At 47.2% G+C, this 9,110-nt stretch overlaps 1 long non-coding RNA gene across 1 annotated transcript; it reads right to left on the bottom strand.

Moving 5' to 3' along the window:
* Positions 1-7,025: 7,025 nt before the first annotated feature.
* Positions 7,026-7,688, bottom strand: LOC119297331. The gene is made up of 2 exons (XR_005145620.1): positions 7,579-7,688; positions 7,026-7,404 (listed from the first exon to the last, which is right to left on the bottom strand). It is a non-coding gene; the product is annotated as an uncharacterized LOC119297331 (long non-coding RNA).
* Positions 7,689-9,110: the final 1,422 nt, after the last annotated feature.

Genomic DNA, 9,110 nt, shown 5'->3' with positions numbered 1-9,110 from the left:
TGTGCCGGTATCACTACTTTTGCTATGGCGGGACTTAGAACGGCGCCGCTGACGTCGGCGCTTGGGTTGCTTCTTGGAGGGGTCATCCTCCGTTGTCTCGTCACCATTGCTTTCTTTGGGGGCGTCCACCATGTATATATCATATGATGAGGTGGCGGTCCAGCGCCCTGTGGGCGGTGGTTCCTGCTCGTCTCCTGCATCGTCATCCATACCGTCGATGTCTTCGGAGTCGAAGTTGACCATGTCGGTTAAATCATCGACAGTGGCTACTAAGTGGGTGGTGGGTGGGGAGCGAATTTCTTTGTCGTCCGCATCCCATTCTAGCCGGACATAGTTTGGCCAAGGTTCTCCTGACAAGGAGAGAGACCTTAATGAATGTAGCACATCACCGAAAGGTGAGTGCTGAAAGATATCCGCGGAGGTGAACTCCATGATCGGCGCCCAATCAGATTCGATAGGCACGGACGCAGGCGGCTCGAAGTCCGTGGCCGGAGACGAATCCAGTGGTTCGGCAACACGGCTCTCGTAAGGGGTGAAGTCAGTATCTGGCTCTATCGCCACTAAGAGTGCGGCCTCCATGGCGGGGTCTATCCACCCATCCTCGGATGGCGCAATTTGCTCCGGATTGAAGGGCGGAGTAGTTACAGGTGTGATTTCCCGAACACTGTCCGACGGCAGAGTTACATCATGCTTGTCATGATTGTGCGGTGCACCTGACATGGGCTCGAATCCGTCGAAGATCAGGTATCCGCGGATGTCGGCAGTGTAGTTTAAGTTTCCGAACCTGACCTGATGGCCAGGGGCGTAGCTCTCGATCTGCTCCAGATGGCCAAGCGAGTTTTCCCACAGTGCGAAGCCGCCGAATACGAAGATCTGCCCGGGAAGGAAAACCTCACCCTCGACCGCATCGTTACCGATGATCGAAGGAGCCTGTCAGTGTCAAAACCGGCAGATCTCGGGTAGGGGGTCCCGAACTGTGCGTCTACGGCGGATGGTAACAGGAGGCAGGGGACATGATGTTTTACCCAGGTTCGTTCCCTCTTGATGGAGGTAAAACCCTACGTCCTGCTTGATTATTCTTGATAATATGAGTAATACAAGAGTTGATCTACCACGAGATCAGCAAGGCTAAACCCTAGAAGCTAGCCTATGGTATGATTGTATGTTGTCCTACGGACTAAAACCCTCCGATTTATATAGACACCGGAGGGGGCTAGGGTTACACAGAGTCGGTTACAAGGAAGGAGATCTACAAACCGTATTGCCAAGCTTTCCCTCCACGCCAAGGAGAGTCCCATCTGGACACGGGACAAAGTCTTCAATCTTGTATCTTCATAGTCCAATAGTCCGGCCAAAGGATATAGTCCGGCTATCCGGATACGCCCTAATCCAGGACTCCCTCAGTAGCCCCTGAACCAGGCTTCAACGACGATGAGTCCGACGCGCAGATTGTCTTCGACATTGCAAGGCGGGCTCCTCCTCCGAATACTTCATTGAAGATTTTGAACACAAGGATCGTGTCCAGGTCTGCAAAACAAGTTCCACATACCACCATAGAGAGAATAATATTTCCACAAATTTGATCTGTTGACGTACCCCGTAGCGTGGCATCACACCATAGCCAGGTCTTTATTCAAATCGTTTTTCATAACCTATCTCGGCGTGTTTCGCGAGGCGGTTTCCTTGGCACGTCTTGTCGAAGCAGAGATCGTGTCCCCTTATTACGGGATTCCCATCACTACGGACGTGGGTAACCCGACCGCGCCATCAATTACGGCGCTTGGGGGATAAGCGAGTTTTACCAGGCTGGTGGGGGTGCATAGTTTCGTCCGCCCTTATAAAGGGATAAGGTTTCACCTTTTTCTACCCACGCCTTCTTCCTCCTTGCTCATCCATTCTCGCGCACTCGAGATCCAGCGCCCAAGTCCACATCCTTCTCCTCAACTCCCCCCAAATATGTCCGGAGCGGGAGGCAAGTGGATGGTCTCCTCCGTCACGGAGGGACACATCAAAAAACTACGTGGAGCCGGATACTTAGCCGCGGATATCATGCACCGGCTGCCAGCCGCGGGGCAGATCATCCCTACCCCGGAACCTCACGAAAGGCTGGTTTTCCTCCCCCACTTTGTCCGCGGACTGGGGTTTCCCCTCCATCCATTCGTCTGCGGCCTTATGTTCTATTATGGGCTGGACTTTCATGATTTGGCCCCGAATTTCATCCTCAACATCTCGGCATTCATCTTCATGTGCGAGGCCTTCCTCCGCATCCGGCCCCACTTCGGCCTGTGACTGAAGACCTTCAATATCAAGCCGAAGGTGGTTGGTGGCCAACAAGCGGAATGCGGCGGAGCCATGGTGGGCAAAATGCCCAACATTACATGGCTCGAGGGCTCCTTCGTGGAGACCATAAAGGGGTGGCAATCGGTGTGGTTCTACATCACCGAGCCGCGCGACACCAACTGGGTGGGGGCCCTCGAGTTTCAATCCGGAATCCCCACGCGGCTCACTTCCTGGAAGGAGAATGGCCTGTCCTGGGGCTCATCGGTGGAGATGGACGGACTCCAGAAGTGTATCCGGAGCATGACAAGCAAGAAACTTAAGCTTGTCAACATAGTCCAGGTCATGCTCTTCCGCCGGATCCTCCCGTGTCAACAACGGGCTTTCAACTTATGGGAGTTCGACCCGGCCCAGCACCAGACTCTACACGAGCTCTTCGACACGACGTATAAGGATGTCTGGAAGGTGCCATTCAAGGGCGCCGAGGTCCCCCCTTCTCTTACCGAGGACCACAGGCTAAGCGCGAAGCGCCCTACGAATTCGGTAAGCTCGTGCATAGGGTATTTATTTACCATAGCTTAACCATGTGCGGGGTCTGAGCTCCCATGCCTTTGACAAGACTGGGTGGAGACATCGGAGCAGATTAACTGTCCGGCCCCTCTGCCTGAAGACCCCGCAGACGCTCTCCTGACAAAGATGCGGACTCCAGCTCCTTATGAGGTGCCGGAGAAGACCAAGAAGAAGGCCATGGGAACCCGAAAGAGTTTCCGACGCCAGGTGGTATCGGACTCATCGTCCGATAACTCCAAGACGCACTCCTCCCATGAAAACGAGGAGGAAGAAGATGAGGATTCTCCCCCTCCGGCCGGGGGAGACAAGAAAGGAAGGCCGCCCCAACCGGGGAGGCCGAATGGTCCAAGAAGGGAAGGACTCTCCTTCCGTACTATCCCACCACCGCTGCCGATGACAAAGACGAGTGGTTACTCAGGGCCAAGCCCCTGGCGAAGTCGTAAGTATTCGGATACCAGAGTAACTCATAGCATACTTTTGTTGCACTACTTCTCCTAACGTCGAATATGATCATGCAGTCCGCCCCGGGCCCGTATCGACGTATCCTCGTCAGACGGTTCCTTGGACTCATCGGATATGGATAGCGATCCACTTCCATCCACCTCCTCTCCTCGCCCTACGGACAATGTCGAGGTATTGTCTCAAGGGGCACCGAACCGGGGGGAGATAGTCCCGGAGGCGCCTCAAGGCGACCTTCCAGACTCTAGGAGCAAAGGGAGCAAGGCTCCCAGGGGCTCCAAGTTCGGCGCTCAGCCGAACACCGCATCGGAACCTCCAGTGGTTCCGGACTCTGGCAGGCGGCCCCCTTCCAAGAAGGGCAAGTCGTCTGTGCCGGTGACCTCTGTCCATCCGGAGGCACTGGACGACCTGTTGGGAGCGCTTCACGGTGCTTCCATCGATGAAGAGCACCGCACTATTATGAGTGCGGTGATCAAGAAGGTTCAGTCCGCCAAGAGCGGACTGACTGAAGCCTGTGCCAGCCTTCTAACAGGCTTTGAGGTAAGTATTTAAAATATAGGAAAAATATTACCGCATAGACAGTAGCCCCTGATGCTCTGTTTGGTGTTCACAAAGAAAAGGCCGAATAGAGGATCAAATAATATCTGCAGGAGTCTAATATAAGTATGTCTATATGTGTATGCAGGCTTCGGTGCTGACCTCTGCCGCACTGACTGCGGAGGTCGCCGTACTGAAGCAGAACCTCGAGCGGTCCGAGAAAGAGCTCGGCCTTGCCAAGAGGCAGCTCGAGGAGAACAAAGTTAAGTAATGCCTTGTCCATATATATATATATATATATAAACACTATTCTGATCACGGGATCAGAATAATATTCTGATCACAATCTGACCTGCCCCGCTAGTAGTACGTTGAACTTCCCTGTGAACTAGGTTAACCTTCCGCCAACATTGCCCAAATGGGACTTGCGATATACCATTGGAAAGCTATGGACCACAATATCATGACCCAACTTAAATTTTTGGCAAAATATAAGCGGTTTAAGAGCAATTTTGAAAACTGTTTTTTCTATGCACAAAAAACGTGAATCGTATTTTCGGTCGCATTTCTAAACCATTTGTCGGAATGAGGCATATAATATGGCATTGGAAAGCTGCTGCAAAACCGCTCCTTCCACATGTTGAAAGTTTTCTCTAATTACCTATGGTTAAAGAGTAATTTGAAAAAACGTAAAATTTTGTAAACCGAACAGCTGAGTTCGGTTTTTCGATGTCATTTCTAAACGGCTAATCCAATGGAGGCATATGATATGGCGTTGCAAAGCTTATGAAAATGCGCTACTTTTTCATCTTGAAAGTTTTTTTTAATTTTGAATTGTTTAAGAGTAATTTAGAAAATGGCCCAAGTCCTACCGAGTTCGTATTTTTAAGCTAATTTTTTAACCGTGCGTCCGAATGCAGCAAATGATATGGCGTTGGAAAGCTTGAATAAATGCGAAACTTTTCTATATATATTGTTTCTCCTAATTCATTACGGTTTAATGTCAGTTTTGAAAATGGCTATATATGTATTTTCGCCGTAATTTTTACAAACTTTATCGGAATAGGGCAAATAATATACCGCTGAAAAGCTAAGGAAAATGTGAAACTTTTTCATGTTGATGGTTTTCTCTGATTCCTAGCTGTTTTCAAGTAATTTCGAAAATGGTGAGATCATTAGTTCTGCCTTTATCGGGAAACAGATTCTTCGAAAATGCACCGGGTGAAGAACCTGAACTTCTCGGCGAATGTACCTGAACTTCACTCTGTTTTCATGTGATTTTTTTGCTCGTAGCTCTCCATCCACTGCTCGTAGTTCTCCATCCACTCACCGGAATTGAGCAAATGACATACCGTTGGAAAGTAGCTGTAAACATGCAACTTTTCCGTGTTGATCGTTTTTTCATACTCGCGGTGATTTTAAAAGTTTTTCATCTAAAATTCATCCACTGTAGTAATTGAACTTCCTGTTGTTTTCAGTTGAACTTCTGTGACATATTTTCATTTGTAATTTTCTCATACATCATCAGTGTTACACAAATGATATTTCTTTTGTACAAATCTCTCTCACAATAATTTTTTTAACTTTCTCTCATGAAGGACTTGAACTTGCAACAACAAAACTTTTAGTGTTTGCTTTTTTATTCTTTTTTTAATACAACATGCACACCGTGTAGTACCTGAACTTCTAGCAGTTATCAACCTGAACCTCTCTCGGTTATGTGAAAATATTTGAGTTTTTTAATGAATTTTTCATCTGATTTTTCTTAATCTTTTTTTATGAATTTTGAAGCACTCTATTTTTAATAGTTGAACTTCTTGTTATTTTATTTTTGGACTTCTTGTTTCCATTCTTTAATAACGAGGAAAATCTGAGTTTTCTATAATCATCGAACTTCTCCATCTTTTTAATATGGCCTTCCTGGTTTTATTTCTTAATCTTTTTTATGAATTTTGAAGCGCTCTATTTTTAATAGTTGAACTTCTTGTAATTTTATTTTTGAACTTGTTGTTTCCATTCTTTAATAACGAGGAAAATCTGAGTTTTCTTTAATAACAAGAATTTTTGAACTTCTGAGGGAAGAGCACTTAAACTTTGCCTTTTTCATTTTTTTCTCATAAGAAATGCACAACATGCAATACGTGAACTCTCGACAGTTATCAATTTGGACTTTTGTGTGTTTCAGTTTAAAAATGAGAAAATTCTCTTAAAACTTTTTTTGTTTTTCATTTTTTATTTGAAGTTCTTCATTTTATTATTTAGTAACGACAAACCATCTAAGTTTTTTTACCTTCAAATCTTTTTTACTTTGAACTTCTTAGAAATATATGGTTTTACATAAGGAAACAATTTTCTAGGTTTTTAAATTTGAACTTCTAGTTTTTTTACCTTCTCAATTATTTGAAATTGAACTTTTAGGGTTATCAAATTTGAACTTCTACATTTTTTTGACCTCTCGGTTATTTCAAATTTTCTAGTTGTTTTAATCCATTTTTTATAAACTTTTTTAGACTACTCTGTTATTTTGAGTCGGCCTTCTCTCTTATTTTTTTAGTAACGAGGAAAATCTAACTTTTATAATATTTGGGTATTTTTAAAAAACAAGAAAAATCCAAAAGTTTTAATGAGCATCGAACTGCTCTGTTCTTTTAATTTAACCTTCTTGGTTTTACTTTTTAGAAATAGGGAAAATCTCCACAGCGTTGATGCATTTTGAGATAAACTTGGGAGAAAACCAAGCAGTGAAACTGAAATGAGTGGACAAACACACCAGTTTTTTGCACCTGGAGATACAACTGAACATGCCCATCAGCTAGTACTCTATATCTACATCACACACACACACACACACCACACACTTTCATTGTTATCTTCTTATTTTTTGATCTAATTCTGCACATGCCACAGAACTCTTGTTCAAATACTTTTTTGATACAGTTTCCCTGGTTTTTTATCCAGTTTGTTATCTTTGAACTTCAGCTATTTTTGTATCCAACTATTATCTTTGAACTTCAGTTGTTTTTGTATCCGACCTGCCACACATTCTATTTTATAGCAACTCATCCAAATTCATTTTTTATGTCAAAGCAAATGCCATGTTGAACATATAGTGACATTCTTGCAAAGTGCATCCAAGTTCAGACGAGAAGAAAAAACATTCAAAAGCTCAATATTACTTATTCTGCGGGAAGTGGCAAGTTGTATAGTACCAAGATCACATTACACATACAGATACCAAGCCTAGTGGTTGACATACAAATTGCAGAGCTAATGGCTTTGGGCAGGCCATGACTACGCGCAAACATACACCAAGGGAACACCTCCCTCTCACTTATTTCTGATCGTAGCTCCCCTGCTCGACCCGCTGCTTGAACTTGTACATGTCATCGTCGGACTCGCCGAGCACCACCTCCTTGGTCTCCTGCATTGTCTCCTTTGCGCCCTCGGCAATGTCGTCAGTCTTCTCCTTGGCCATCTTCATGAACTCCTCCGCCTCGTCCTTGCCTTCTCTCCGATTTCGCCCAGCGTGTCACTGTCATCGTGTTTCTCGGTCGAGTGGTGCTGGCAAGATCAAGCGAAAAGACAAGGTTGTAAAACACACTGTCAGATGTACTACTAAAGATCAATTTCAGCAGTACGTGATTACGTATGTAACTCTGTAGTATGTACACTGGACTAATAGCATCATCACAATATCCATAGTTGTGTTGCTACATCCAAAGATAGCTACATCACCTAACTTCATCCAAAAAAGTACAGGGAGCAGCAATAGTTTGTAGGAGGCCAGGGGGGTCGGGCAGGTCATTAGTGGTGGCACACTGGCGTATGCAGGCGGATGCGGGATGGCGGAATCAGGTGCCGCACTGGGGTCGCGCCGGTGCTGGGATTGGGCGGAGCTGGTAGGAAATGTGGAGGACGTCGTCTTGGCTGTCAGCCTACGACAATCACAAAACACAACATCTGCAACCTAGTGTTTGTTTTTTCTTCTGGTGTAATATACATTGAACTCCTGCAAGAAATCAGAAGAATGGAATCAGTTTAGCAAAATCAAAGAAACTACCTTTGATTTTAGAAATATGCATTGAGCTGTCCCTTGACGACCTGCTCGACCCGCTAGGCAAACGGCTCCGCTCTGCCACTTGAGAACGCTGGCCTGCATGCATACCACATTCAGATAAGATACCATCTTAAATGGTTGGTACAAACCAAAAACTACCTCTGAAAATCAAGACATGGCATTGAGATTTCAGAAGAAAAGTAGAAGCAGTTCCTCCCTTCATAGTGCTGGACTATAGGCTTGCCCCTCCCCGTTGCGGGCAATATCAATTTGGAGACGATTCAAGCATGAATTTCATTCTTAGGCCTCGGACAGGTCGTCGCTTAGGCTGTGGTAGGTCACCGACAACACGAGTTGAGTGGTCATGGTGGCGAGATCCGGCCACTGGAGGAGCAAGCAATAATAATGAAGTTTAACTTTCCCCATTTTTATGCACATATTGCACAAACGAGCCCAGCAACCTTTCTTTTTTGCTCCTTTCTTACAAACTGAACTGAAGCTGCCGCATTTTTTAAACTGAAGCTGCTCCTTTCCCCATTTTTGCCATTAGAAGGGAGGAGGTGTTCGTCCATGCAGCAACACGCAGACAGGAGTGGAGAGGTCGCCGGAGCGCCGCCGTAGTGGCTAGCGGGCCAGCAGAGAGGGGCCAATGGGCGCGGATGTGCACCAAGGCGTGCGGCAAGGGCTGGTGCCCGTGCAATAGGAGAAAGGAGCCGGAGCTCAGGCGTCGCTCGGTTGCCCCCTTGGCCGAGTGTACCGCGGCGAGGTGCAATGGCCGGTGGCGCGCAAGAGGAGAGAGGAGCCAGAGCTCGAGCTCCGCTCAGTTGTCCCCATGACCGAGCACCGTGTGTGGTCGATGTGGGCGGGGCGGGGGAGTTGTAGTTGTGGGTGGGTGTGCGGCGGCGCTCCGCCGCGGGGCAAGAAGCAATCGGTGATGGGATCGCTCAGGCTGGATTACAGCAGGGGAGGGGCCCGATGGCGGCGTTGTAGGTGGCCGGGGCCAGCCGATGGCGGGGGAGGTGGCCGGGGCCCGGCAGCGGCGCGGGAGGTGGCCGGGGCCTGATGGCGGCACAGGGCAAGGAGGGATGTGGCGGCGGCGATGCACATCGGGGCGAGGGGCCAGATGGGATCGGGGGAGGTTAGGGGAGGGGTTGTGGCTAGCGGGTGGGTGGTTTTTTTTTCTTTTTTTTACCGATCGGGGATCTCAGGA

The sequence above is a fragment of the Triticum dicoccoides genome, chromosome 5A, assembly GCF_002162155.2.
Source record: "Triticum dicoccoides isolate Atlit2015 ecotype Zavitan chromosome 5A, WEW_v2.0, whole genome shotgun sequence".
NCBI classification, from domain to species: domain Eukaryota; kingdom Viridiplantae; phylum Streptophyta; class Magnoliopsida; order Poales; family Poaceae; genus Triticum; species Triticum dicoccoides.
This window is presented reverse-complemented; position numbering and strand designations above follow the sequence as displayed.